Here is a 26,343-nt window from a genome sequence, read left to right on the forward strand (position 1 = left end):
TGATCATACTGTATCAGAGGAAATATTAGTGTGCAGGGAGCCATGATTATGCTGGTAGTAATTCTCAGTGAAGAAAACTCCTAGAAGATGGGATCCTTTATAGGCTGAACTTTTATTGGCTGCAGTTATTTACCTTTAAGAATACGCCTCATACATTGTCCTAGAGCTAAATATTTTTGTGAAAACTCAAACCAGCAACTGTCAATAAATCAGAAACCCTGTCACCATTTTATGGAATTTATATTTTTCCTATGGATGCTCTGATATGTTCTGGAATACAAAAAACAGCCAATTGACCATGTAAAAATGATAGAAAGCTTGTAAAACAATTTTTTCTGCTGTAGTCTAAAGCCTGGATTTGGTCAGACAGGTTTATTGTGTCTGTTTCCATCAAAATATGGCCTGTAAGTGTAAAATATCCATACAAAACATAATGGTTTATTAGATTAGGCAATACAATAAAATACATGGTTATTTGAAGATTATAAGAAAACATATACAGATCACTGTGGGTTTCTTATTTGTCATACTGAAGAAATCTTCATAAGTCAAAAGAACATGTCTGCATTTTGGAAATTTCTGAGGAAAATCTGAGTATTGATTCCTAGTGTGGTCTCTTGCTCCTCAGGGTGGCAGGAGTTGGTAGTGCTGACGAGGCAATGTGATTCAACCCCTGGGGGAGGGAGTATCACATCACTGAACAACAAGCACCTCTCTGGCTGAATCAGGAGCCGCATGGAGGAGCTCCAAAGAGAATGCCATCCAGCCTTCCTCAGCTCAAGGGATGGAAGCCACAGTGCATGCCAGGGTGAAGAGAGGCTCAAGTGAAAGAAATGGTGGATGTTCAAGGCTTCTTCTGAGATATGGCAGCCTCCCTCCCCCATGCTCTGAGGAACAAACCAGAATGAATTATAATATTAGTATCTTGTTCAGAATGATCTTTAAAATGTTAACAGTAGCTCATTCTGAATTAGGTTTAGAATGTGGAGCTCTGTGCTCCTCTCCCTATAGACATGCAGCTCCTATTGAGTTAAAGGAGATTAATTTATCAAGACATAGGAGGAATGTACTCTTTAAGCAGCTCATACAAAGCCTCAAATGTGCTCCCATGGGGTGCACTGTCCCATAAAGTACACTACTGAACAGTTTCTAATTCTGGTATCTCCAAAATAAATTATTCTTCTTTATTGAGGCTGCAATTCAATAAAGTAATTAAGACTATATGTATGACTTAAGCATGTGGCGGTTCCCATTCACTTTGACAGGAGTACTCACTAAAAATTATGCATGTGCATAAATGTATTGTTAGAATTGAGGCAGACAAAATTCCTTGGGTGAATTTGATATCTTTTATTAGACCAACCCATATAGTTGGAGAAAAGTTATTAAGCAAGCTTTCGGGTTCAAAAACCCTTCATCAGGCTAAAATTGAGGCATAAATAACAAGACTTTCTGTGGTTTTCCCCATTAGGTTGCACAGAGCACATGACCTCAGAATATTTGTTTCTGGATTGATTTTTTCCCACCAAAATGAATGAGTGCCTGTTTTGATTGTTTCTCTGAGATCTAATCATTCCAGAAGAAGACAAACTGGAAGGAAAGAAATTTAAACTGACATAATGCTCCTTAAGAGATTCTCCATTATTTTTTTCCCTTGTATATATTAAAATTGAAGAGCTTTTTCATGTCCTGAAAAATAAGGAAACCCCCCCCCCCCCTTTATCACTCTCTTCACTGTCTCTAGTTTGGGCTGCTAGTTTTTACACAAAGCTAAGGGACAGAACTAGTTAACTTATTTTTTTGCCTCTGTCACTATTTGCTGGGAACATTGGATAAGTCACTTAAGCTTTCTCTGCTTTAGCTGGTCCACCTTTGAAGCACCTTTACATGTTTCACAGGGCTACTGTGTAAGAGTTAACTAACTAGGGTCTTTTATTACTTTTTTTCTTATAACTAAATTGAAAATTGCACTTCCTGCATGTCATACACTGAGTAAATTTTTATACGATGCATTCTTTTCTTACAACTTGAGTTAGGACTTTATTAATATATTTCAATAACAGCAGCTTATTTCCATAGAGTATGTGTAATAATATATGTGTATTTATTGGGTCTGAACAGGTATCTAAATAATAATAAGGGCATTGAAATTATATTATCAAAAGCACTACATTTAGTGTAAAATGATGGTGTTGTCACTTGAAGGGGGCCTCATTGCCATGGTAGATAAGGAAGGGGTGGGATTTGTGTCCTAAATTAGAAGCCCTAAATTGCAATTAGTCTCCAGATAAGTCACAGAGACTCCAGGTTTAGCTGTGAGGTCAAATTTCAGATGGTGAGAGCCCTGGATTATTTCTGTGGCAATAGGCAAGTCAGCATTTTGTGAAAGCTTTATATATACCAAGATCTGGATTCTTCTTTCCATATGGGAGATTGTTTGCCCCACCCCCATACACATTCACACAAACCCAGAGGAGAATGCAGTCTTATTGATAAAGTTCAGATAAACAAAAAGAAACAGATACAGGATTTTATAGCTAGTCATATTCTTGCATTTATACACTTCAGTTAACATTTAATTTGAACTTGGATTTACCACCTTTAAAAAAAGCATTTGTTTATTTATTTAACATTGTAATTCATACCACATTCCTGGGGAATACGCACATGTGAGTAATCCAAACTGCCACTGGATGTCACTGTTGCATATATCTGGCAGTAAAAAACTTGTCTCTTAAAGACCACAATTTGAAAATGACAGTTTGGGGCAGTTAATCTTGCCTATCTGTATGCAGTTACTGAATAAACAAACAGTACCACAATGCTATATTCACCTAGCAAGACAGGAAGCATAAATCTGGCAATATGTGTCTTTAATACCATGATGCCCCTGAGTAACTGTCCTATCACTTATACATTTCTAGAAGCAAAGAAGAGCAAACTTCTTATTCAGATTTTGATTTTAAATCTTTATGTAATCTTAAATTGGAAATCCTGTAAGGAAGAAATAGTCTAATTGTGCAACAGAGAGGAAACCGCTATGAGAACAATGAATTGTGAGTCAGGTTTGCTAAAAAAACCGTTTGACTTTTGCTACAGTTACTGAAGGGACCATTAATCTGGAAAATTCTTAGCCCATCCTTTTAATTCATTTTTAAAAACATAGAAATAATTTGCATTTAAGTAATTGCCTCTGGTATTTGCTTCTCAGGATACAATATTGAATTGGTTTGGGTTTCCTGAGACAGTAGAACAAATGTGTGACCTGTAGTGTTCCTTCATGTGCAAAGAATCCAGGGTCTAGTCCTAAAATGCTGCTATAGCAGGCACAAAAAGTAGTTGGCCCTCAGAAGTTGGTTCAAAACAGAAACAAACCTGCTTTCTCTACATTATAATATGAAGTTACCAGAGGATTCAAATAAGTAGTTTTTCAAGCTAGTCTTTTTCTTGTCTTGGAACTCATTTTTAATATCCTTGAATGTTTTTGAGTACAGAAATGTTAGAACCATTCAGAGAGGCTTACTGGCCTAGATTTCAGCTATGGGATTGCTTTCTGTTCATGTAAATTATCACAGAACTGTGTTGCTTGCCATCTATGGAGGGATGCTTTGATCCAAAATTTCAGTCATTGTTTCCACATTTAGGGGCTGGAATGAACATCAAAGAAATGGGTGTACTGAATTTACTGAATGCCAAAGCAGTACAATAACATACAAAGGATATAAGCAAATCCCAAAGGCAAAATGTGCTGCCAAATCTTGCACATAATAGAAACCCTAAAGTGACAGTCTATCTTTGACAAATGCATAATGATATCAATGCCAAGGGAAGGAACTAGCATGCTGAAAGGTGAATAAAAGAGTTGGGAACAATTCACTGCACTTACACATTTCCTCAGTGTGTTTTCACACAGCAAGGAAAGCAGATGACACAAATGCATTAGGTAATCATCAGAGAGGACCACAAACCTGCCAAGGTTTTTATACCAACCTGGCTCTTTTTTTTGGCTCAAACTGTGTAGTTAAAAAGAAAACACGGTTAGAAATAATTCATCTTCTGGAAGAATAAAAAATTAGCCACAAGGAAAGTAAAAATGGTTCATTCATTCTCTTTTTGACAAGTTCAGATTTAATGCCCATATGGTACTTGCAATAAGCTATTCTCATTTCTGGTCTGATGCATTCCAAAATGCTTTAGATAGTTTGCAAAGGCAAGTTTAGAAGTTCCACATATATCCACCAGTCTTTCCACTACCAGGGGCAAACAGGATCATTATTAGAATTATTAGCACAAAAACATCATTGGGTTATCCTGAGAAAATCTGAAACCTACTAGTTAAAGTGCATTTTATTTTTCTTAAAAAACAAAAGAAAAACCAAAGCAAATAAGGATTACACAACCTTTATGAAAGCTTTACTTTTCAGCACCTCACTGAGGATAGATGGCAGACATCACTGCAGGCCTGGAAGACACTATAAATATTCTATTCAGAGGGTTATTTGATAAAGGTCCCAGAGCGGGCAATTCTTGTGTCTGTTGGGTTGCTGTCAAGATGAGATTCAGAAGGCAAGCCACTAAAATAAAGTTCCAAAATGAGCCAAAAGGTAAATCTGTTCCCCAATCCAATCCAGGTCAATGGTCTCCTAAAAGTGATCCTATTATAGGACTATTTGGGGGTCTTCGTCCAGATCCCAGTAAGGATCTGCAACACTACAAAAGTCATTACCACCACTGGCACTAAATGGCCATTGTGAAAAGTATCTGAATCTATGTGATTTGGCATTTTGTTTAATAGCCTGCTGTTCTATCATAGACTGCTCTCTTATTGTTGCTATGTATGAAGTATGATGCTGCACTTTGTGTGTGAGCCACATTTATGCTAGAGATATAGCTGCCAGTTAATTGGGGTAGGTGTGAACATGACTTTTATGTCTATGAGTGAAAATTTGATACTCCCCAACAAAAAAGCCAGTTTTGAAAGACTAATCCACTTAGAATATCACCACTTTGGATGAGATACTCACTCCAGCTGCCTCTCCTGAACAGCAAGGGAACAACAGGTAAGGGATTTGGAGTAGAATAAAAGGATTTTAATACTTTTAATGCAGATCCACCAGGGAAAGCATTACTTAAGATTAGGGGGGCAGGCAAGATGGAACAAGGTCACCATAATCTGTTCTAATTTTGAGGATTCTCAATTGTTTCAGACTTCAAAGGAGCCCATTAATAGATGATAGGGCACTGCATATTATAGCATTTCTTGTTCTGTTTAACTCAACTTGACAGTCACTTGGGCTCCTGCAGCAGCCTGGAATGCTTAGAGGCAATGCTTAAAGCCACTTTAGCTCCTCCATTTCCTGGGCCTATGAGTTCTGTGCTGTCTCTGTGAAGTGCAGAAGATAATTTTGCTATTTGTTATAGTAGGGTTGGAATGTTGTTGTAGCTGTGATGGTCCAAGAAACATTGAGACTTTTTTGTGATCTTTTTTATTAGACCTGCTATACAGTTGGGACAGCTGTTGGACAGGCTTCTGGGCTTTGGGTCTGAGGAAGCACACCTGATGCCCAAAAGCTTTTCAAACAGCTAGCCCAACTATACAGTTGGTTTGGTAAAAGATATCACTCTTAGCTGTGTAAGTTTTAGATTTGTGAGGCATGATTAGGAAGCTGGATGCCTAAGTGATCCAAAGTATAGCTTCACATATTTGCAGTCCAAAACTTGCAATCATAGACATGGAAGTCTGATTCAAGCTGGGCTGACAATGTGACAGATATTATGTAACTTTGGTGTTGAAGAGGGTGGGTATTTAGAACAGCATTAATTGTGAGAGCATAGTTTTACTAGTTGTAGCAATTACAGGAATGTAGACAAGTGATCGGCCTTTTAAGCACCTCCTCTTACTGAACTGCTCTGAGCTGTCAAGTGGTGTGTTGCTAAAAACACTAATGTTCCCCTGAAGCCCTAACAGTAGCACTCTTCTTCCCCGTATAAGTAGATGAGCTACACTGGTGTTAGCCTGAGAAATTTTAGGTGTTAGGGTGGTATTAAGGTGAGAAATTTTATAGAGCTGCAGACTAGGGTAGACACTACAGCAGAAAAGCAGCAGGTGATTCAATAGAGTGATGTATTGTTAGATTTTGTTACAGTAATAAATAAATAGCTTTATGCATAATATCACAGCTTTGTTAAGAAGGGGTTTTATATACAATGAAAGCATATTGCTGTTCTCTTTACTTATAGGGTATATTTACAATGCAATTGAAGGTTTGATTGTAGCATGGGTAGGCATCTCTGCACTAATTTCTAATTAGCTAGGATAGGTAATAGCAGTGAACATGCACTGCTGTGGACTTCAGTGATGACTAGCAACTCAGCTACCCTGTTAGAATCTCCCATGTGCTAATGCAGCTGGTGGCTGAAGCTAATGCAGCTGTTTCTTCACTGCTGTTGTTATTCATTCTAGTTACTACATTAAAATGACTATAGGTGCCCCTACCATGGGTGTGTGTACCTGTGTTGCAATCACACCTTTAATTGCAGTGTGGACATACCCAAAGAGTCAAAGTGGCTTGGCTTTAAAATGCTGTCCCACTTTTAGCAGAAGGCGAACATATCCTTTAACACGTGTCCTCTCCATTCATTTGTACTACAATTTTTTAACGCTCATTAGCATGTAATATTGTGATATAGTTAATAAAAAGAGGGACTAAATAATCTTTTAAAATTGAAATTTGTGCTTCCAAGGTCCCAGGCATATTAGATTATTCACCTTCTTCATTGTTTCTGAACTTATTAGAAAAGGAACTAACTATCCAGCAACATAAAAACATACAAATGGGTGTTCAGTTGAATGGAGGTAGTAAGAATTTCTGGCATGAAAAGCTCAGTATTTATGAGTTAATTTAATCAGAGAAGAAAAATATTGAGTAGGTGACTGAGTAAAAATGATGACTGTGTATTATGTTTTTGCCATGCAGCTGAACAAACACATTTAATGACAGATCTTGGCAAGAACTGCAAAGATGTTCTCAACAATGGCATGAATAAATATTAGGTGCTGCATACAATTCATTGCATTCCAGGTCTTGAGCAAAACCAGGTGAGCTTTGGCTGGAAACGTGGCAGGAACAATGTAAGCATGTTGGTATAATGTAAACATCTACAGTGGTCTCCCCAGCTGCTTTGCTGTAACAATTTTACTTGCATCAGCAACAACTCTGTCATTTTTTATCTGCTATACTTTCATTGGACTTCTAGGAGTCAATTAAAATCCCAGCAGCTTCAGGGTTCATGGCAGACACTTCAACAATATAGCCTAAATAAAGAACTTTATACCTGGCAAAACAATGTTTGCCAATCAGATTTCATCACTATTACAGTTTACTAGAATATAAAGAAAAGTAAGCACTTTAGGTTGCTTGGTAGGTATGCTCAGAGACAGTGAGGATGTCTTCTAATAAGTTAAAATTGAGTTAATTTTAGAAAAGGTTTATCTTCTTCAGTGGGAGGAAAGGGATCCACAACAACATAGGACAGTTGTGATGAAGAACTGTGTCGCAGGGCACTAAGGTGCTCTGCTCCTAGAAGAGCAGAAACTGCCTGGGGGGAGAGCCCAAAGAGAAAGACAGAAGCCCAAGTGCAGGTTACCAGGGCAACAAGCCAGAGGGCAAATTAGCCTGCACCTGCACATGGTCAGCTGACCAGAAGGGGTAGGGCCTGGCTCATATATAAACGCCAAGGCTGAGGCTAGGAGGGCAGTTCCCACAGGGCGACCGAGAACCCAGGTGCCAGTGAGGACAAGGGAGCCAATTACAGCAAGGCCTAGACAGGACAACGTCGGTGCCATCTGTAAGGCTTGGGGTGTGGTAAAAGGGTGATTGGAGCCATGCATATAACCCATAAAGCTGGGGTGTCCTGTGATATCTATTTTGGAACGGGACCCACAAAGGGTCCAGGAACCCATGGGGTTGAGGAAATTCATCAGGACCATGTCCAATGGGACGTGAAGGCAGCCTCCCTATATCATAAATCCATCAAGATGTGGCAGGTGAGAATAGAGGGTGCCAAATTGGCACGGTCGAGGGGCTCTAGGGGTGACGGCCATCCTCGAGGACCCCATCCCGTGACAAACTGGTTATAAAGTAATATACTGACCATGAGGGCTGTGTGAAGCTTCAGTCGCTGATTCAATTTGGCGGAGATTCAGCCCTACTCGGTGGCTGAATCTTCAAATCCAAACAGATTAATGGGTCTCCTGATTCACTCTGAATTAAATTGGAACCCTCCAAACTGATTCGGAAAGATTCGACGATTTGGAGAGACACAGCTTTAAATATTTTTTCTACATACCTCAAGGTACCAGGCAGCTTGTGAATGCTGCGATGGTGGGGCAGATGGAGCATCCCACAGGAGCGTGGGGCGGGGCCCAGCACACTCGGCAGAAGAACTGGAAGTGGACCAGAAGCACTTCCAGTCCACTTCCAGGCCTGCCGGGGAGCATGCAGGCCCCTCCCCTTCCCCCCCATGCTTCCCCATCTCGGCAACTAGTGCCTGCTGGGTCTGGAGGGGCACCCAGGATCCCACTGTGGCCAATCACTGAGCCTGGTGGGTGTAGGGCCCCCCCCCTGTGCTCGGCAGCAGACCTGGAAGTAGATTGGAAGTACTTCCAGTCCACTTACAAGTTGGCCGCTGAGCATGCCAGGGGGGGTGGGGGGAGCCCATCTGCCCCACCTGCCCCACCATCGCAGCATTCACAAGCCACTCCTGGTACCTTGAGGTATGTAGATAAAACATTTAAAGCTATGTCTGTGGCTGAATCACTGATTCGCCAAATCAGCATTGAATCTTCAGATTCAGATTTGGCTAAATTGAATTGGGGACTGTGGTCTGAATCAACGAATTGAATCATTGTCCCTGATTTGGGCAGAATCAGAATCAAATCTGGCTCATTTCACACACCCCTACTGAGCATCTTAACAGAATTTGTAAGAAAACTTGAGATAAGTTTATTTTGTTGGCCACTGTTATTCCAAGGCTGGTCTATGACAATACTCTTCCAATTAGGGCCTACAAAGCTGTAGCTAGCTCAAATTTATCTGCATATCTGGAAGTGGAAAAGAGGCAAAAAGACTTTACACTAGTATTCCACTCATCATGCTGGTTCTTCACTATCCTATTTAATTCAAGGTAAAAGTGCTTAAATTTCCTTTCCTACAGGACAGGGTCTATCTCAAGGACTCTTACTACTTTCATATAACTCCAGCAAACAGAAGCTGCTGCTGATTTTTTTTTTAAGGCAAAACTGGAGAATAAACATTTTTTGTGGAGGGGCCCAGGCTCTTTTGCAAAAGATAATTATGAACTCATTATTTCCTCCTTCAGAGAACAATGCAATATCACAGAATCATAGAATAATAGAAAATTAGAGTTGGAAGGGACCTCAGGAAGTCATCTAATCCAACCCCCTGCTCAAAATCGGACCATCCCCAACTAGATCATCCCAGCCAAAGCTTTGTCTAGCCAGGTCTTAAAGACCTCCAAGGATGGAGATTCCACCACCTCTCTGGGTAACCTGTTCCAGTGCTTTGCTACCCTCCTAGTGAGAATTCTTCCTAATATCTAATCTAAAATATGTTTTTGCCCAGATTTTCTTCAAGAAATACTGATTAAAAAGGACTGCAACTAAAAAGAAACTGGGATAGCCAAAGACCAGACGGGCAAATAGTTTTATGTCATTTGTGTGGTTCTCCATTCTGGGGCCTACATTTAATTCAGATCTGTCTTATGGCTGGTAGTATAATTGTCTATCTATCACTCTGAAAGGGATGTTCCAGCAGAGATCAACAGAGTGTAAAGATGCTCTGATCGTACTCCTCTTATTCTACCCAAGCCCCAGTACTGGATTTTTAAGAACTACTTCTTCTCAGCTAGAGGACTACAGGACAGGCTGGGTCAGCCATTTTTCAACGTTCTTTTTACAACTAGAGTGGTAAGAAACATAAAAAACCAACCAGAATGTGACTGAAGATCTGGCGGGGAGGGGACTGGGTGGTGTGTGTGTAGCCTTCTTCCTCCTTGGCTTTATTGGCTATTTCCCTTTCGGGAATAAAACCTATGGATGTGAAACCATATATTAACAAATGCAGTCATTACAGGATTTTGTCACAGCCTACAGTCCTTTGTTTAGTCTGTAGATGTGAAGGTGACCCAGACTTTAAATATGAACTAAAGACAGGTCACCACACCTTGGAAGAGACCATATGGTTAGAAAGTTAGACTGGCCAGTATTTTTTGTTTTTCTGTGCTTGCTTTTGGATGTGTGCCACTTGATCTTTCATTCTGAGTTTGCAAGTATGATTGATTTGCCTCAAAAAGGGTAATAGTTTGCTAGACATATAATTTCTGTTCATTAGCCATTGACTTTGAAAATCAATATTGAGCACTGTGGATGGCACTTTCCAGGCTCAAAATGATCCTATCTCCTGACACCTTTCCAGTACCAGACTGTATCAGAAAAGTGAAAGGCAGTAGGAAAAGCTTACTCTGAACATGAATGGGGGACCTGAGTCTCCATTCCTACTCTCATTCAGAAGCAACTCTCTGCAGTGAAATGTTGGAGAAGATTTTCAGAACAGCTCACTTGTTTAGATGCTAATGTCAATGCATGCCTTTTCAAGAGTGCTCAACCCCCTAAGATCTCAGCTATTTAGAACATCTGGCTATAGCTATCCCAGTGGAAGATGATATAGATATTGTGCTTTTTGAAAAACTGCACACTTTTAGGTGTTTATACAGAAACTGAACTTTCTTGAAAATTCAGGCCTCTTTGTTTTTGTTAAGCACTTGAAAATCCGGCCCTCAACTCTTTTGCGTATCAGACTTGTAGTATTTGATAGCATGGTGTTTGGCTTTTTTGTTAACTTTTATTTTTAAGTTAAAAAGGCTAACCTTAGTTACCCTCAAAATTATTGTTATCAATCAAATAAGGGGCTTGTTATCGTGAAGGGATCCTTAGGAAGGAGTTCAATGCTGTTATGGAAGAAACGAGAGCATGCTTAAAGAATATTGTAAATAAGTTATGGAGCAAACTCTAGTGCTAGGGACAGACATTACATATAAGCTCATTTAAGTGATCAGAAACTGGCTTAAACCTGTAACAGAACAGATGTTCAGTGCACATAAACCAGTTTGAAAATGGCTGAAACTGGTTTGAGATGTACCTGGTTGAATGTAGTATCAGACTTAACTGATTTGGCTCAAACCAAATCTGTCCCAGGCCCCTTGCTGGTTTAAGATAAACCAGACTCTCCCAGCACCCCAGCATGAACTGTGGGCTTTGCAGGGCTCTCTACTCCACAGCAGAGTTGGCCCCTCCCCTCTGCTCCCTCATTGGAGCTCCAGCAGAGACTACAGGCACAGCAGGGTCTGCCTGGCTTCCCTCTGCCCTACCCCTCCACCCCTCACTGCTCAAGCATGGACCTCAGCCTCAAGGACCCTAGGCATGTGCTTTGCTAGCTAATGCCAAGAGGGGTGTGTGTGTGTGTGTGTGTGTCTAATTTCACTGGGACAAGCAAACAGAACAGTGACTGCTTAGGGCTTTTTGAAGCTAATCAACAGGTCAGCTGGTAAGCTGTTTAAGAAGAGTTTGAACTAATGGAGAAAGGCTGTTGTTTTGCTGATGGGGTGATAAACACTATTATCAGTCCCCTGCTGGCTTGCTTGCCTGTCAGTTTTCTGCAGACAGTATAAAGAGGCAGGGAGGGAGATTGAAAAGCACTGCACACCCTCCCTTGCCTCAGAGTGCTAGCAGGTGTCTGGGAGCTGGCAATACTCCTGTCCCTTGAGCAGCCAGCAGGGAAAAGCCTGGGATGGTGCAGGCAGAACTTCCTAATCAAAATGTCCTGCCAGGGCCTCACCACACCTCCCCTCAGCTCAGCACTAGGGGGGGGAAGGGAGGGCTGCTCTAGCACCCCCTAGCTTCTAGCCTAAGGCACTGCAGGCATGTGCCTGAATGTCCTTAGTCCAGAGAGAATGTCTGTCTAGTTACAAACTGGTTCAGCCTAGCCAGGTTAGACTAACCTGCAAAGATTGAATCAATTTAGGCTCAGGCTTTTTAAATGTCTGTCCCTAGGTTAGGATGCACCCATGTAATGACACTGGGACAGAAAATGGCATCATATCTTACAAATATTTATATTTACTATATCAAAAGAAGAGAATAACATTGATAGAACTGAGGTAGAGTTGGCTAATTAAGTCATCTCCAGGAACTGAATGTGTACCTTTTATGAATAATTAGTATCTACACTGGAAGTTTAATTGTGGGTTCTCAGGGTATTTGGGTTAAGCGTATTCCTCATATATTTGAACTGTACTTCACATGGTAGTGTGGTACCATTCTCAGCAGCCTACTTCATCTTTGATTTTCATTCAGAGTTCTATGGATACTAATGGAAGCTATGTTGACAAACTAAGAAGAGAATGGATCAGCCAGGGTGAGCTATTCCTGCTGCTACATGAAAAAGTAGAAGGAAGAATGAGGCTGCTTTGCAGCCCTTCTACAATATTGTTGCTAAGTCCACAGCCACCCAAGAAATCCAGTCTCTTATACCTGTTGTTTAGCTTTTATCTTTTACTTATCATCTTTTCCTTGTATATTATAGTGACAGCAGTTTAATTAAGTTAGTAGGAAGCGAACACATAATGTCCCTCCTAGGGATGTTATTAGAATTGGCTGAACAAGGAAAAAATATATGCTATACTTTATTCACCAAACAATATGGGAAAAATATTCAAATAAATTGATCAGTGAATATTATTCAACCACTTTTAGATATTATATCTCTGATAGAGAGATTCTTCATGCAGAACTTACATATTTTGCAAAGTCAAATATAGGGCATCAAAGTAATTTCTATTTGTGACACACCCTATTTCTGAGTATTACTTTGTTACTTACTGGGTGCATCTACATGAGATGCATTACTGTAGTTTACTACGCAGTAAGTGCACATGCCTACACATGGGCATGCTTACTGCACAGTGAAAACTCTTAATCCCACTTAAATTTGCTGCTTGCAAGTAGCAAACTTAAGTGAGATTAGTTAATGCACAGTAATGCATGTGTAGAAGTGACCTGGAAGCAAGTTTGCTCTTGGGTCTGCCCAGCCACTAGGGGGCTGACCTAAGGCCAGCCCCAGGGCTGCAGGCTAGCAGCCTGTCCTGGCTCAGGGCTGGGGTGCCTCTATGGCAGCCCCTATCTGCAGGCTATAAAAGGATGCTGCAGAGTGCTGCAGCCGCTGGCCAGGCCTGTAGCCCCCCAGGGCCACCTGCAGGCAGTTTCTGAGCAGCAAGGTCATTACCACCTGCCTGCAGCATGCCTCCTAAAACCTGCCTTAGGCCTGCAGGTGTTGTGAGGCATTGCCTCTGCCATGCAGCTGCCAGTCCCATGCCATACCCCTGTACTGGGCACTGCTGGCAGCTGCTGAGGGCTGGCAACACCAGAACAGGGGCCTAGGGAGCCAGCATGGTGTCATCCTCCCCACCCTGGGCCATGATCACATGCATTTGTAGGCCCATGCCTTCACCAAGGGCCCCAACTGGAGCCAGGAGGATACTGGTGACCTTGTGGTGCTGTGGAGTGAGATGGAGGTGCTGCACCAGTTTGAATGGGGCAGGCACTCCAATGCCCACATTTATGAGGCCCTGTCAGGGTAGGTGTGGGAGCGAGGGCATGACTTGGTGCAGCAGTGCTACATAAAGGTCAAGGCCTTGCGGCCACAGTGGGTTGCTGTGAGCAACAACATCATTGATCCAGCCATACCCACAAGACCATGCCCTTTATGTGGCAACTGACCAGCATTCTGGTGCTCTAGGACCCAGGCCACAGCTGTGCATTTTATAACAGCATGGGTGACCTGCCTGAGCCCCTACCCTGGCCTGGCACCTATGGTGACTCATCACGGAAGGAAGGACCCTTGGGCGTGCAGCACCCCATCCCACCCAGCTCCCTCACTACAATTTCCACCAGCAGCTTGGGGAGCCCTGGCCAGCAGCAGCCTCACCAGCTGTGCAGACCCAAGGCCAGCAATGAGGCATGGCCTGGCTTGATGCCACTAACCACCAGCAGCGCCAGTCACCCAGTCAGGCACCTGCATGGTGCACCCCACAGACTGAGGACACTGGGTGCAGCTGCATGTTATCACCAACTGGGAGAACCAGACCAAGCTTCCAACCATGCCAGCCCATGCCATGTGATAATCCCTGCACTGCAGGGAGGGCCCTCCCTTCCCCAGCCCTTGCCTCTTTCCCCCTTCCTCTTCTCCTCCCCCTCCCTCCGCCAGGCTGCCTTCACTCCCCTGGCTCTGGGCTTCCCCCCATAGCACTTAGGGAGGCAGGAGACAATGAAAAACTTTATTGAGCAGCCCATTCCCTCACAGCTAGGCAGTTAGGACTGTGTCAATGCTAGCAGTGATGTCCTCCTCAGCAGTGTGGGGTAGGGATGTGTAGTGCAGTGACAAGTAGCCATTCAGCTGGTGGTGGAGGTTGTGGGGCAGCCCGGGCTTGCCCACTGCACTGTCAAAGCTCAGAGTCCCAAACCAGGAGTGCAGGTGTGCCTGGAGCAACATGACCACCATCATCAGCAAAGCATAGTGGGTTGGGTACCCCTTGACCTGAGTAAACATCTCCTCATGCACTACCCAGGGTATGCACATCAGGGGCACAGCCAGGATGCAGCATCAGCGTGGTGCAGGGCTGGCACCAGGGCACCTCTCCAGAGAGGCCCTCAGTGGGGAGGACAGGGGTGCAGCCAGCTCCTCATCCCAGTTGTCTGGGAGCCCTGCACACCCTGAGACCATGAGACCAGGCACCATGGGCTGCACAGCAGTACAGCAGAGAGGTTGGCTTGTAGGAGCAGGGGGCAGTGGGTCTGGAGCTGCAGCAGCAGTTGCTGCCAGAAGCCTGTCCTGTCCTGGGGGAGGCAGGCTGCCTGTGTCCAGCACCCAGTGGAACGCCAGCCCCAAGGGAGTGTGAGGACAGAGGGTTCAGCCAGCAGCCACCTGGGCCCAGGCCTGCCCAGCCAACTTACCATGGTCCTTGGGCACCCATGCACAGCTGATCCCTGATCTAAGGTTGGGTAGTGCATGGCTCGTGGTACAGAGCATCTTATCTCAGAAATGTTGCCAACTCTCACAAAAAGGCTTCTGTCTCATGGCTCTGCAGATCCTATATCTGGACATGGGGATGCCAGCTCAAGGTTGCCACCACCCCTCAGCAATGGGGCCCTGCAGATGCGCTGGCTTTGCCACAGGCACATGATGGACTGCACCCTCCTCCTCCAGTGGCTGGTGGTGGTTGCAGAGAAGCAGGAGAATGCAAGGGCCTGGCAGGCAGGAAGATGTTATGGCCCACCAGGACAGGTGGTGGGTGAAGAGTGTTGCCTGTGAGGAGGGGAGGGACTGGGCAGACTGGGAATTCCAGGTCAAGCTCCTAGCCCTGGAGCACAAGCAGCTCCAGGTGCTGCGGGAGCCAAACAGCCGACTGGGCTGGGCAGTGCAGGCCACAAGACACCAGCTGCTGGGTGCTGGACACCTTTCTGGGTCTAGCAATCTGGTTCATGCCTGCTGCTGCCCAGTCCCTGACCCTGGCCGTGCACACCCCCTAGCAGCTTCCCACTGCCCCACAGCAGGCCCATGCCTGGGCCTGGGAGGAGGTTCTGAGGCACCTGTAACTGCCAGGATCCTTTGGCCCAGCCCCTGCCCTGGGTGCCCCACTACCCAGGCACCCCATCTGGACCCAGGCCCACCACTTGCCCTGGATCCATGTGGGTGCAGAGCCAGAGCTGCCAGCAACAGGACCAGGACCACACGCCAGCCCTGCTGGCCACGGACAGCACCTGGCAGAGGGGGAGCCACCTGCACCAGGGGACCAGTGGCTACCATCACCCCTGGGTGAGTTCCCCACCTGCTGCACTCACTGCAGCATCCACACCTGTGGGGGAATGGCCAGAGGCTGACTGCCCCCAGACTCTGACCCCTAGGCACCTGTACCCCATAGCTTCCCACTCTGGGACACCACAAAAATGACATTGTATATAGTTTACACAGGAAAGAGGGTTTTTTATTGTTGGTGGGTGGTGGAGGGGCTCTGTTTGTTGGGGAGGGAGGGGGCTTTGTTTGTTGGGAAATAAAGACTTGTTCTTCTGATGTGTGTGCAGTGAGAGTGGTGCTGGGGATGGGCAGGTGGGCTGTGGAGTCCATGGGCAGCAGTGCAGGTGAACTAGAGTGGGGAGGGCTAGAGAAGGTGATCAGCCCTGGCCCCCAATGATGGATGTGTGGCTATCTTGGGGCCTGGGCAGGGGAGGCCTGCTAGGCTAGCAGGGCCAATACTATGGCCAGCAGGAGTGCGAGGCACTGGTTGTCACTGCCAGGGGCAAAGGCTGGAGCAGCCATAATGTGGGGAAGCAGAGTGGACAAAGAGAAAGCTGCTGTATGCTGTTTCTGCACTAAGCATGCTGCTCCTGGGCAGGGAAGGGGCTGGCCAGAGAACAGAGAACGGGGCTGGCTTTTAAAGATGGCTGCTGGGTGTTGGCAGCTGCACCTGGAGCCTGGAACTCCCTCCAGTGGCATCAGGGGTCCATTGCAGGGCTGCAGGAAACTGGGTGCAAATCTGCTCTTTAATCTCTGCATGTGTAGACGCCTGTCCAAAAACACTTACTCCAGAGTAGTTTATACCAGAGTAAATTTGGGGCAGAGTGAATGCATGTGTAGATGCATCCACTAGCAATCAAATCTAACTTTAGAAAAAGTCCCTCATTAAAGACATGATCTAGGTCTGAATTCTTCCTTTTTTTTCTTGTACAGATAAGGAAAGGAAGATAAGGAGATAAGGAAATAGCTGAAGTAAATGGACACTTTGCACACATACAAGGACAAGTTTTGGCCTTTCAAAAATGCCTTTTGGCTTCTGACCTGCATATTTTATGATGAAACTTCTTTTGAGTAAATTATTGCAGAAAATTAAATGGTGAGTCAATAAGCTAATTATGGCCTGCAGTTAATTTTGGCACCTATTATTTACAAAACTCTTGTTTAAAATACATTCTTTTTGATCACACTGCTCAGGAAAGTTACATAAAATTAAGCACCACGTAATGGCTTTAATTTGTGGTTGGTTCATAACACACAGATGATCACACTGCTGGAAAGTCTGTCTCTTGGGATATTAACAGTTATAGTGGCAAATTAGAATTTGAAACTGACAGACTGTGAAGTTCAACAAGTAAAAAGGGAAAATCAGAGATGCGCACAGACAACATTTCAGCTTATTTTATTGCACAAAAGCCTCTTGGAAGGATTTTGCTCAGAGAAGCCATTCTTTGTGACGTTAGGGCATCTTAAATTACTTGAAAGTTGTTTTTGACTTCTTGCCCAGTGCTGAGATTTTACAACACTGAAAGAGGCCCTACCTTAAGAAGTTTCCAGGATGGTCTGGACTCCTATGCCATAGTATCAAGCACTATGTTGCACTAAACTACTATATAGTTTTTTGATAAACAGACAGTCCTTGTTAGGAAGTCTTTTTTCCTTTTTCTTATTTTAGATTTAAACTCAAATGAAAAAAACCAAACCTTGTCACCATGTAGACTGCCAAAATTAAAAGGGTTAATGAAATAATGTTATAACATAATATGGGACTGAATGTATCAGAGCTCAACTGAGGTTCAGCCAGGATGGAGCGAAAAAAAGGTGTCACATTACATTTACCTCACCAGCAGCAACAGGAAGGAATACTGACTAATAGGCTTTGCCTTTCTTCCATCCCTTTCTGTCTTCTTCCCATCCACTTAGCTTCCCATCCACTGGGAAAGCAGGGGTTGCTTTTTTGCATGAGATTCATGTGCTCTGCTATTATGGGGAAGTATGGCAATTATCAGATAGGCCTGGAAACAATCTTTCCTCATATTCTTTTGTGTAATTGAATAAGACAAGGACCTTACTCTTTAAAAAGAAGTGAAACTATCTGATAGCAGTAGCATAAGAAGTGGTGGGAGACCAAGGCACTAGTGATAGATGCTCCCTTACAGGTGGTGCATGAACAGCAGCCATTGACACTGGCAGCCCAGCTACCATAACCACCATAGGTAGCTTGGCCCTTGTCACCAACTTTGCTGCTGCCCAGAACACAGATCCTGGTTGTTATGCCTCTGCTGACCAGAAACTTAACATCATGGGATAATAAGAATCATAGGAGACTGGAACAAACTGCCTGGATTTGTGAAATCCCCTTCATTGGTGGTATTCAAAAAAGGGGTGGGAGAGGCATCTCTCTGTCATAATTTAGGAAGAGCAGATCCTGCATTTGTGTGGGATGGGAGGGAACATTGGACTCAGTAACCATTAAGGGCCCTCTCAATGCTATGATTCTATGAGTAAGTATGTCCGGGTTGGGGTATTATTATATGACAATTATTTTTGACAGGCCATGATGAACTGAGGATGTAACAGAAACTATTCTTAATTGATGGAAATACTTGAAAGTATGCATGTCTACATTTTAGGGTTAAAAATCAAATTAAAAAACCTAGGCATATACAACTCTGAAAAATGTAAAGGAAAACAATGATTGGAATGTACTTCCAGTTCGCATACTGTCTTAAAATGATATTTCTCAAATATCAACTGCACATTCAAAAACCACCCTTAACTCTGTCCCTGCATGGTAGGAAGTAACAACGGGTATGTTTTAAAAATTGAAACAGTAGAGCTCTATTTAAATCTTCTCTAGTAAATATTTATTTAGTTAAAATATAATATTCTGTCCACTTTCCTTCTAAAGCAGAAAAAATGAAGTCACTTGGCACTGACAAACATTATAAAAAGAGATATGATTTATTCCTCAGAGTATGCCAAGATATAAACAGTTGAAATTAATTTACTTGTTCCTAACCTCTTTTGGCAGAGTCCCCTTAGGATAGCAGGATACTCCTCCCCTAGGTAGATGCTCTGGTTCCATACTATGCCTGCATTTTTTCCCTATATTCATTTTCCTGACAATGTATTCCTTTTTATTTATTTTTTTCTTTTCTTATTTGATCCCTTGTCTTTAGGAATTTCAGCTTCCTTTATGCTCTCCCTTCTGAACTCTACCCATATTTCCCTGAAGATTTAGCTTAAGTGTTGTGAGAGCACAGAATAGAGACAACTGTGATCTATGAGAGTCTTTTGAAGACTCAAGAACAACATAAGGAACAACTGGAGGAACATGTGGCATTGAGAGAGTAAGAACCAAATACAATAAAGGATTGAGACTTTATATGTTAGTTGCTGCAAGGCCAAAATTTTTGGTGCCTGGTTGCCACAGTGGAACTGTATAAGTGTCCAGATTTCCTGAATAATGCATGGAGAGAATTAGGTGCCTCAAAAGCATGAGCCCATCTAGTGAGAGAGTCAAAAGGAAATGGACTTCTTCAGAGCTTAGATGCTTGAATCAGGGCCACAAGGCACGCACCTCTGCCTGCTTGAAATCCAGAGCCTGAAAACTCCCCCTAAGCAAAGCCACTTGCAAACGTTCTGAAAAATGTGAGAAGGGCTGAAGGGTGATCTCCTACCTAGTCAGGCTAGGACAGTTCTGAGCATATGCAAGAAAGCAGAACTACAGACACATAGGTGACTGTCTGGTCAAAAAAGGGAGGTGCCCAGTAAATGTAAATGCCTGGAGGATTAGGCACCCACTGAGCTGTTGAGTTGTGGGGTTTTTTTTGGTTTTTTGGATCATGTAGTTCCATCTAAGCCTGTCTAAGGCCTTTTATGCATCTGGCCCTAAATATCTTGCCCCATTTTCTTCTATAATACATGGAGTACTAAAAGACTTTAAAACCATGAAGGTCTCTTTCTATTGTTCTTATTCAATGTTATGATACTGGCAATTTTCACATTATAAAGGCCCTTTGTGGATTGATATAACTGCTTTATATCACTATAAATAGATGCCATTTTAAATAATAAATGCTATTGCTCATTTGTTTTTTAAGATCATGATTTTTTCCTAAGGCATTACAAATTAGCGGAAATACGGTTTTATTTTTTTATTTATTTCTGACAGTTTGCAAAATACTGTTCAGCTCATGTAGGCCAATTCATATTTTAATATATACATGCCAAGCATTGTCTCTTTGTTCTTCTTAATGCATCAAAACTTTGTCTTACTTTGTGGTAATACATAACTGCAATTTGAGTATGAAAAGGTTTTTTAGTGTCAATATATTTTCCGTTAAATTTCTAGTTAACCAGAGGGGCTTTGTGAATGCAGCAGGAAGCCTAATTTTGCATTTTATATTTTCAAGTGTCACTCAGAGAATTTTAATGGAAAAGTATAATGCAGGGATGGCCAGACCAACAGCTTGTGAGTTGCATGCAACTCCTGAGCAGTTTAAATGCATCTCCTGAAGAATGAGTGGAAAGAAGTTAAATAAAAACATTCTTTTTCTTGATGGCTGTTCACTTATTATTCTCTGGTTTTATTTCATTCAGTTCTTCATTAAACATTCAAGGAAGGCATTTCACAACAATCTATTATTTGAGCTTGGGCACTGTCTGCTGATCATTGAGTTTGGGCCATGTGCACAAACATAAATTGTGTTTTCTGTACATCTTGGCCATGTCAGGATTTTAATTTGGGGTTAGAAGGCTAAGGAAATTTGGCCACCCTTGGTATGACGGCCAGTAGTGTAACATAGGGTGGACAAGTAGGATACGTGCCCCTGGCAACTACCTATGGGGAGAGGTGCTAGAGAAGGTTGGGGGGAGCGCCTGCTTGGCTGGTGCTTCCAGGCTGCACATTACAGCAGTGAAGGTTATCTATGTCATGGAGTGCAAGATGTTCTGGGAACCATAGTTTTGTAGAGAGTCAGTGTAGTTTGCTACTGCTTGGGGGAGAATTGACCCATGTTTTGCCACCAGTCAGCAGTATTTTTTCCTTCCCAACATGCGCTTTGGTAGAAAAGAGATGGGGTGAAAGTTCCTCCCAGCAGTAGTGAACTCCACTGCCACTCTAGACAAGTATAGTGCCCAGACTGCTTTTATGACACACTTCACTGCTGTTCTGAATGTTGCTTTGCAAGGAAGGTTGAGAAAGCTCTTCCTTGGGTGCATTATGCAGATTTCAGCCTCTGATGAAGACTAGCTAAATGCATTGCTCATCTTAGAACACGACATTACCCAGCCATTCTGAGGCTTAGACTTACTATATATAGTCACATTGGAAGTAAGGCAGACCAAAATACCCAGGATGAGTAACTGAGCTGGTATGATGGAAGTGTTTGGGGAAGAAATTTTTCCCTCTCATTCTACTGAGTAGTTGCAGAGCCACTCTGGGAATGCTGAGTGCAGAATCTTTACTTAGTTCCTCCACCCAGAGAGTGGAGTAAATGGGCCACACAATGACACATCATCTTTCCATTTTCCTTACTGTGTGGGCTTGTTGTTTCGAATGCTTCAAACAAAGAGTGTAGACCAGAGGGGGGCAATTACTTTGGCTGGCAGGCCACTTAATAAGTTTTAGTGAGCTGTCGAGGGCTGCATGAACAAAATCTTTCAGAAGATATCATTTTAACAAATTATAGATAAAAAACAAATTATATACTAAAATTAAACATTTGTTATAACATATTTCAATTTTATTAAAAAAAAATATTTTTGTCCTGATCTATGGGGTTTTTTTGAGTAGTGTATATAGAAGCAATTGCATAATAGTTCAAAATTAAAACCTTAGTCTTGTATGTTGGGGGTGGGAGTGCATGTCTGGGTGTTGCTTGCACGCTAGGTCCTAGAAGCTGGCCATGGGAGAGGGGTGGGGGCAGGGGGTGTATGCAGCAGAGCTTGCCTGGGTGGGGTTCAAATGCGGTCAGCTGCTCCCTGCTCCCAGCCTGTGGCTGTACCTGCAGTGCTCCACATGGGGCTATGCCTTGCCACTTCTGCCCAGGGCAGCCCAAGCCATGGTCCCACAGATTCCTGGTGGAGCTGCTACTGCATTCACCCCAGTACTATTCAGCTCTCCCTGCCTCTAGTGGCCCCTTCTCTTCCTCCTGTTGTCCCTGCTGTGGCACTCCAGGTGACAGGCAGTATGGGAAAGCTGTGGGGATAGGTGCCAGACAGCAGATGCCTAGCTAGGCAAGGGGAGAGCTGCAGCTGGGTGGCTCCCAGTTTCCTTTTGCACAGTCGGCCACCTGTATGTGGCTACTCAACACACAGGGTGAATGGAGTGGGTGGAAGGTAGCCAGGAGCTGAAGCCCCACATGCCAGGACAGGCAGCACCCAGCTACAGCTCTCCCCCCCTCCCCCATCTCATCTGGCTGGGCATCTGCTGCCCAGTGCCCATCCCCACAGCATCCTCACACTGCCTACTGCCTGGAGCAGCACAGCAGGGGAAGGAGGAGAAGAAGGAGCTGTTGGAGACAGGGAGAGCCAAGCAGTACCCGGGTGGCTGCAGCTGCACTGGGAGCAGCCCTGCTGGGAAGTTGTGTGTGCTGGCTGGGGCCAGGGTGGTGCTGTCTGGGGACTGCGGGGTGGGTGTGGGTGGGGGCATGGCACAGGCTATGCCAGGCAGGAGCAGGCAGGGCTTAGCTCCATGTGGAGCACTGTGGGGACAGCCAGGCCAGATACAATCAATTGGCAAGTGCCCGCCCTTGGGCTGAATCCAGTTAGTTGGCAGGTTGGATTCAGCCTGTGGGCTGTATTTTGACCATTCTTGGTATAGATTCTGTGGGTTGTTCAATGACATCAACCGTCCCTAATGATACCTCTCACAGCGGAATTGCATCAGTTCTGTGGCCTTAGTGTAGAATTCCAATCTCATATTTTCATTTTATCTTGCCCAGATTTGCCTAGTGCTGTTGTAAGTACTTATTCAGCAGTTCTATTGGACACTTTAATCATGTTTACAGCATTATCTATGCAGTTTTAGCAAGCACTGCACCCTCTTTTTCAAAATCTTACAGCCCCATTTCATTTCTATTCCTTTTCTGTTTGTATTAATTATTTTTACCACCACTATACGTGTTTGCCAATAATACATTAGATTTTCCATGTATCAGTTTTTCAGCTAGTTAAAGATCCTTATTTTCTACTTCTTAATCTTTTACTTTACTCATCAGCCAATATTTCTTCACCAGCACTGAAACTTCACAAGAAAAGGGGTGTTTATATCCAGATCCAGACTGGGTTTTGGAATGCTGGATTGAATTAGGAGTAGAGTTAGTTTTGGAAACAACAGCTTAAGCAGAATGTAAATTATACTTAAGTCATGTACTGGTTTTCTGCACAAAGGTGCACCTATGATTAACATATCTTTATTGTTCTTTTCTCTGTAACCTTTTAAAATTTGAATATTTTTCATCCTAAATTTAAGAGGATGCATTTTATCAGGTTATTACTTTACCTGGCAAGCTATAGGTGACAAATCAATAAATTCTGCTTGCTAGTACATTACTATGAAAACTCCAGCTTCAGCTTTGAAACTTTAGTTGAGTCAGATTGTCACAATAGCTAGGGACAGAAGTTGCACATAAACCTGTTGAAGTAATCAGAAACTGGTTTAAACCTGTAACAGAACAGCAGTTCAGTGTACATAAGCCAGTTTAAAAATGGCTGCAACTGGTTTAAGATAAAATGGTTGAATGTAGTATCAGACATAACTGATTCAGGTCAAACAAGTTTATGAAACTTCTGCCCCATGCCCCTTCCTTGTTCAAGATGAATTACAGTCCCCCAGCATCCTTGTATGCTTTCCAACCCTGGGCTGTGCTGTCTGTTCCAGCTGAGAAGGGTTGGGGGGGAGGGGGGGGGGACTTCCATTCCCCTGAGTACAAAGCTGTCCTGCACTGTCCTGCTAAAAATCTTACTGCTGGCTGCGACTGTGGACTACAAATCCCAGAGGCACTTTGAAGCAGGAAGTGATGAGCAATGCTGCAAAGTCCTTCTGCTGTGATTCTAGACTGCAAATTCCAGAGATCTTGGGGGCAGCAGGAAGAGGAAGTGAACACACAGCCCATGCTGGCTATGTGCTAGAAAGCTATGCTCTAGCACCCCCTGGCGGCTGACTTGAGTCACTGCAGGTATGCGGCTGCATTTCCTGAATCAAAAGTGAATGTCTGTCCAGGTGTTTCTTAGTTTAATCTCTGCAGTTTAGACTAAACTGCAAAGGCTGAATCGATTCAGCCTCAGGCTTTTTGACTGTCTGTACTTAGCTAATAAGAATTAATAGTAGGTATATGATTTAAATAAAAAAGAGGTGTAGGTATCTGACGTTGGCATTTGCTAAAAAGTGACCAATGTCATGCTAATTTTCTTCTGCAATAAGATAATCATAAGTTTCAAATAATATGTAAAAAAAACCCCAAACAAACATTTCCAATACTTTCCTTTAGGTACATTTTGCATCTATATAAACAAGGATATTTCTAATTATCTGCATGTCATTTAGACTCCAGGATAATTCAGTGCCTGGATATCTCTGCTTCACCTCTACTTATTTCCATTACCTTGCATGTTATAGATGTCAAATTGATGGGCCTGCAGTTCCCTAGCATGGCCATCATAAATATCAGTGCTACAGTGAAATGCTTCCAGTCTTCTGGAACCTCATTTGAACTAAGCAAGTTCTTCATAATGATCATTAATGATGTATTGCTTGCTTATAAATGTTGGATATTAATCTTTTATTTATTTACACTATTCCATCAGATTTAAAAACCCATCTCTATAATACACAGCTAATCAATGACTTGTACAGTGTTTTATTTATGACACCACTGCAAGTTTACTTAGCAGGAAGCTATTTTTATATTTAGCTATATTGGTGATAAGCATTATTAAAATTCTAACTTTGTATTGAAGAAATTGCAATATATTATAAATTATACATGGGATATTATAAGTTGTATTTATAAAAAACACATAATCTCTGAGCAAATGTAAAGGAGAGCTGAGTAAAGACCTGAAAAAATTGCAAACATTTGGATAAATTTTTAGAAAAATTTACAGTACTTATGTTCATGTCCCTTTTATTTGAATTGTCCATGAACATTCAAGCAATGGAATATCCCAAGCTCAAATATTAATTAAAAACTACTTATACAGTTGTATAGATTTTTGTTTAAATCATGGCTAAAGCTGACCAGTTGCAACTAAACAATTCAGGTCAACTGTGAACCAAGACTTGCAGTAATCTTGACCTATACAATTCAAAAAAAGCTAATAGAATCATAGAATTGTAGAACCAGAAGAGACCTGTAAAAATCATCAAATCTAGTCCCCTGCCATGGGCAGGAAGTTATTGGGCTCAGACAAGCTCAACAAAGTGCCCGGCCAGCCTCCTCTTGAACACCTCCAAGGAAGGTGACTGCACCACCTCTGCTGGGAGTGTGTTCCAGATTCTGGCAACCCTTATAGAAAAGAAGCTATTCCTTATATCTAGCCTGAATTTACCCTCTATGGGCATTTGTACACAACACAGAGCTCAAATCTCATTAATTTACTATGCCTTAAAAATTTTAACCCAGGTTAATTTGGTGCATCACGTTTGTGTTCGCACAACATGCTCTTTTGAGCGATTTAAGCCCCATGTGTCATTCCCCGTGGATTCCAGCAGGCAGAGCCAAATACTAATCTAGCTCAGATTACCCTTCCCCTGCTCCCATCACCTGAGTAAAGTGAAATCCCTGACATTTGGTCAGGGCAGGGGGGCGGGGGTGGAGGCAGGGGCTGCTACAGGGCAGGAGGGGCAGGGGTTGCCTCTGAGGGCAGCACAGGGGCCACTGCCTGTGCTCACGGGCTGAGTGGGCAGAAGATGCTGCCTGGGGGGAAGGAGAGGGAGGTGGGGCTGTGGCCAGCCCCATCCCTGTGTTGCATCCTGGCAGGTTTTTTAAATGCAAGACAAAGGTCCAGGATTTCCTCCTCGGGTTTGCTTTCAGCGTGGCTGCTGCTACTTAGAACTACAGTTCTCAGAATACCTAGCACAGCACGTGCCTGATTGGGAGCTGAGTTTGAGATTTTGCTTTGCTCCGCTGGCAGAGCAGGGGTCACCTCCTGTCAGAATCATAAGGCAGGGCTGGGGGGGCAGGGGTAGGGGCTATGGCTCAGGAGTGAGGGGCACCGCAGGCCTATGGGGGGCAGGGGTAGGGGCTGTGGCTCAGGAGTGAGAGGCACCTCAGTGCTATGGGGGGCAGGGAGCTGCAGATCAGGATTGTGTGTGTGTTCCTAGAAATATCTCCAGTGCAATAAAGTTGCATGTTGGTTTCTGGGTGAGAGAACAAAAGCAATGGAGCTCTGCTTGAAAGGTGATGAT

General features: G+C 43.4%; 1 long non-coding RNA gene across 3 annotated transcripts in view; it reads right to left on the reverse strand.

Annotated features, from left to right (window-relative positions):
• Nucleotides 1–411: 411 nt before the first annotated feature.
• LOC109281400 (uncharacterized) overlaps nucleotides 412–26,343 on the reverse strand; it is a 145,732-nt gene continuing 119,800 nt past the window's right edge. For 2 of the 3 annotated variants that reach the window (XR_002088037.1, XR_009462088.1), the window contains exon 5: nucleotides 412–887. This is a non-coding gene — a long non-coding RNA (uncharacterized LOC109281400). Of the gene's footprint in view, nucleotides 888–4,400; nucleotides 4,473–10,010; nucleotides 10,112–26,343 lie in introns of all 3 variants that reach the window. The other variant, XR_009462087.1, reaches the window with a different exon arrangement.

Source organism: Alligator mississippiensis, chromosome 4 (assembly GCF_030867095.1).
Source record: "Alligator mississippiensis isolate rAllMis1 chromosome 4, rAllMis1, whole genome shotgun sequence".
Taxonomy (NCBI): domain Eukaryota; kingdom Metazoa; phylum Chordata; order Crocodylia; family Alligatoridae; genus Alligator; species Alligator mississippiensis.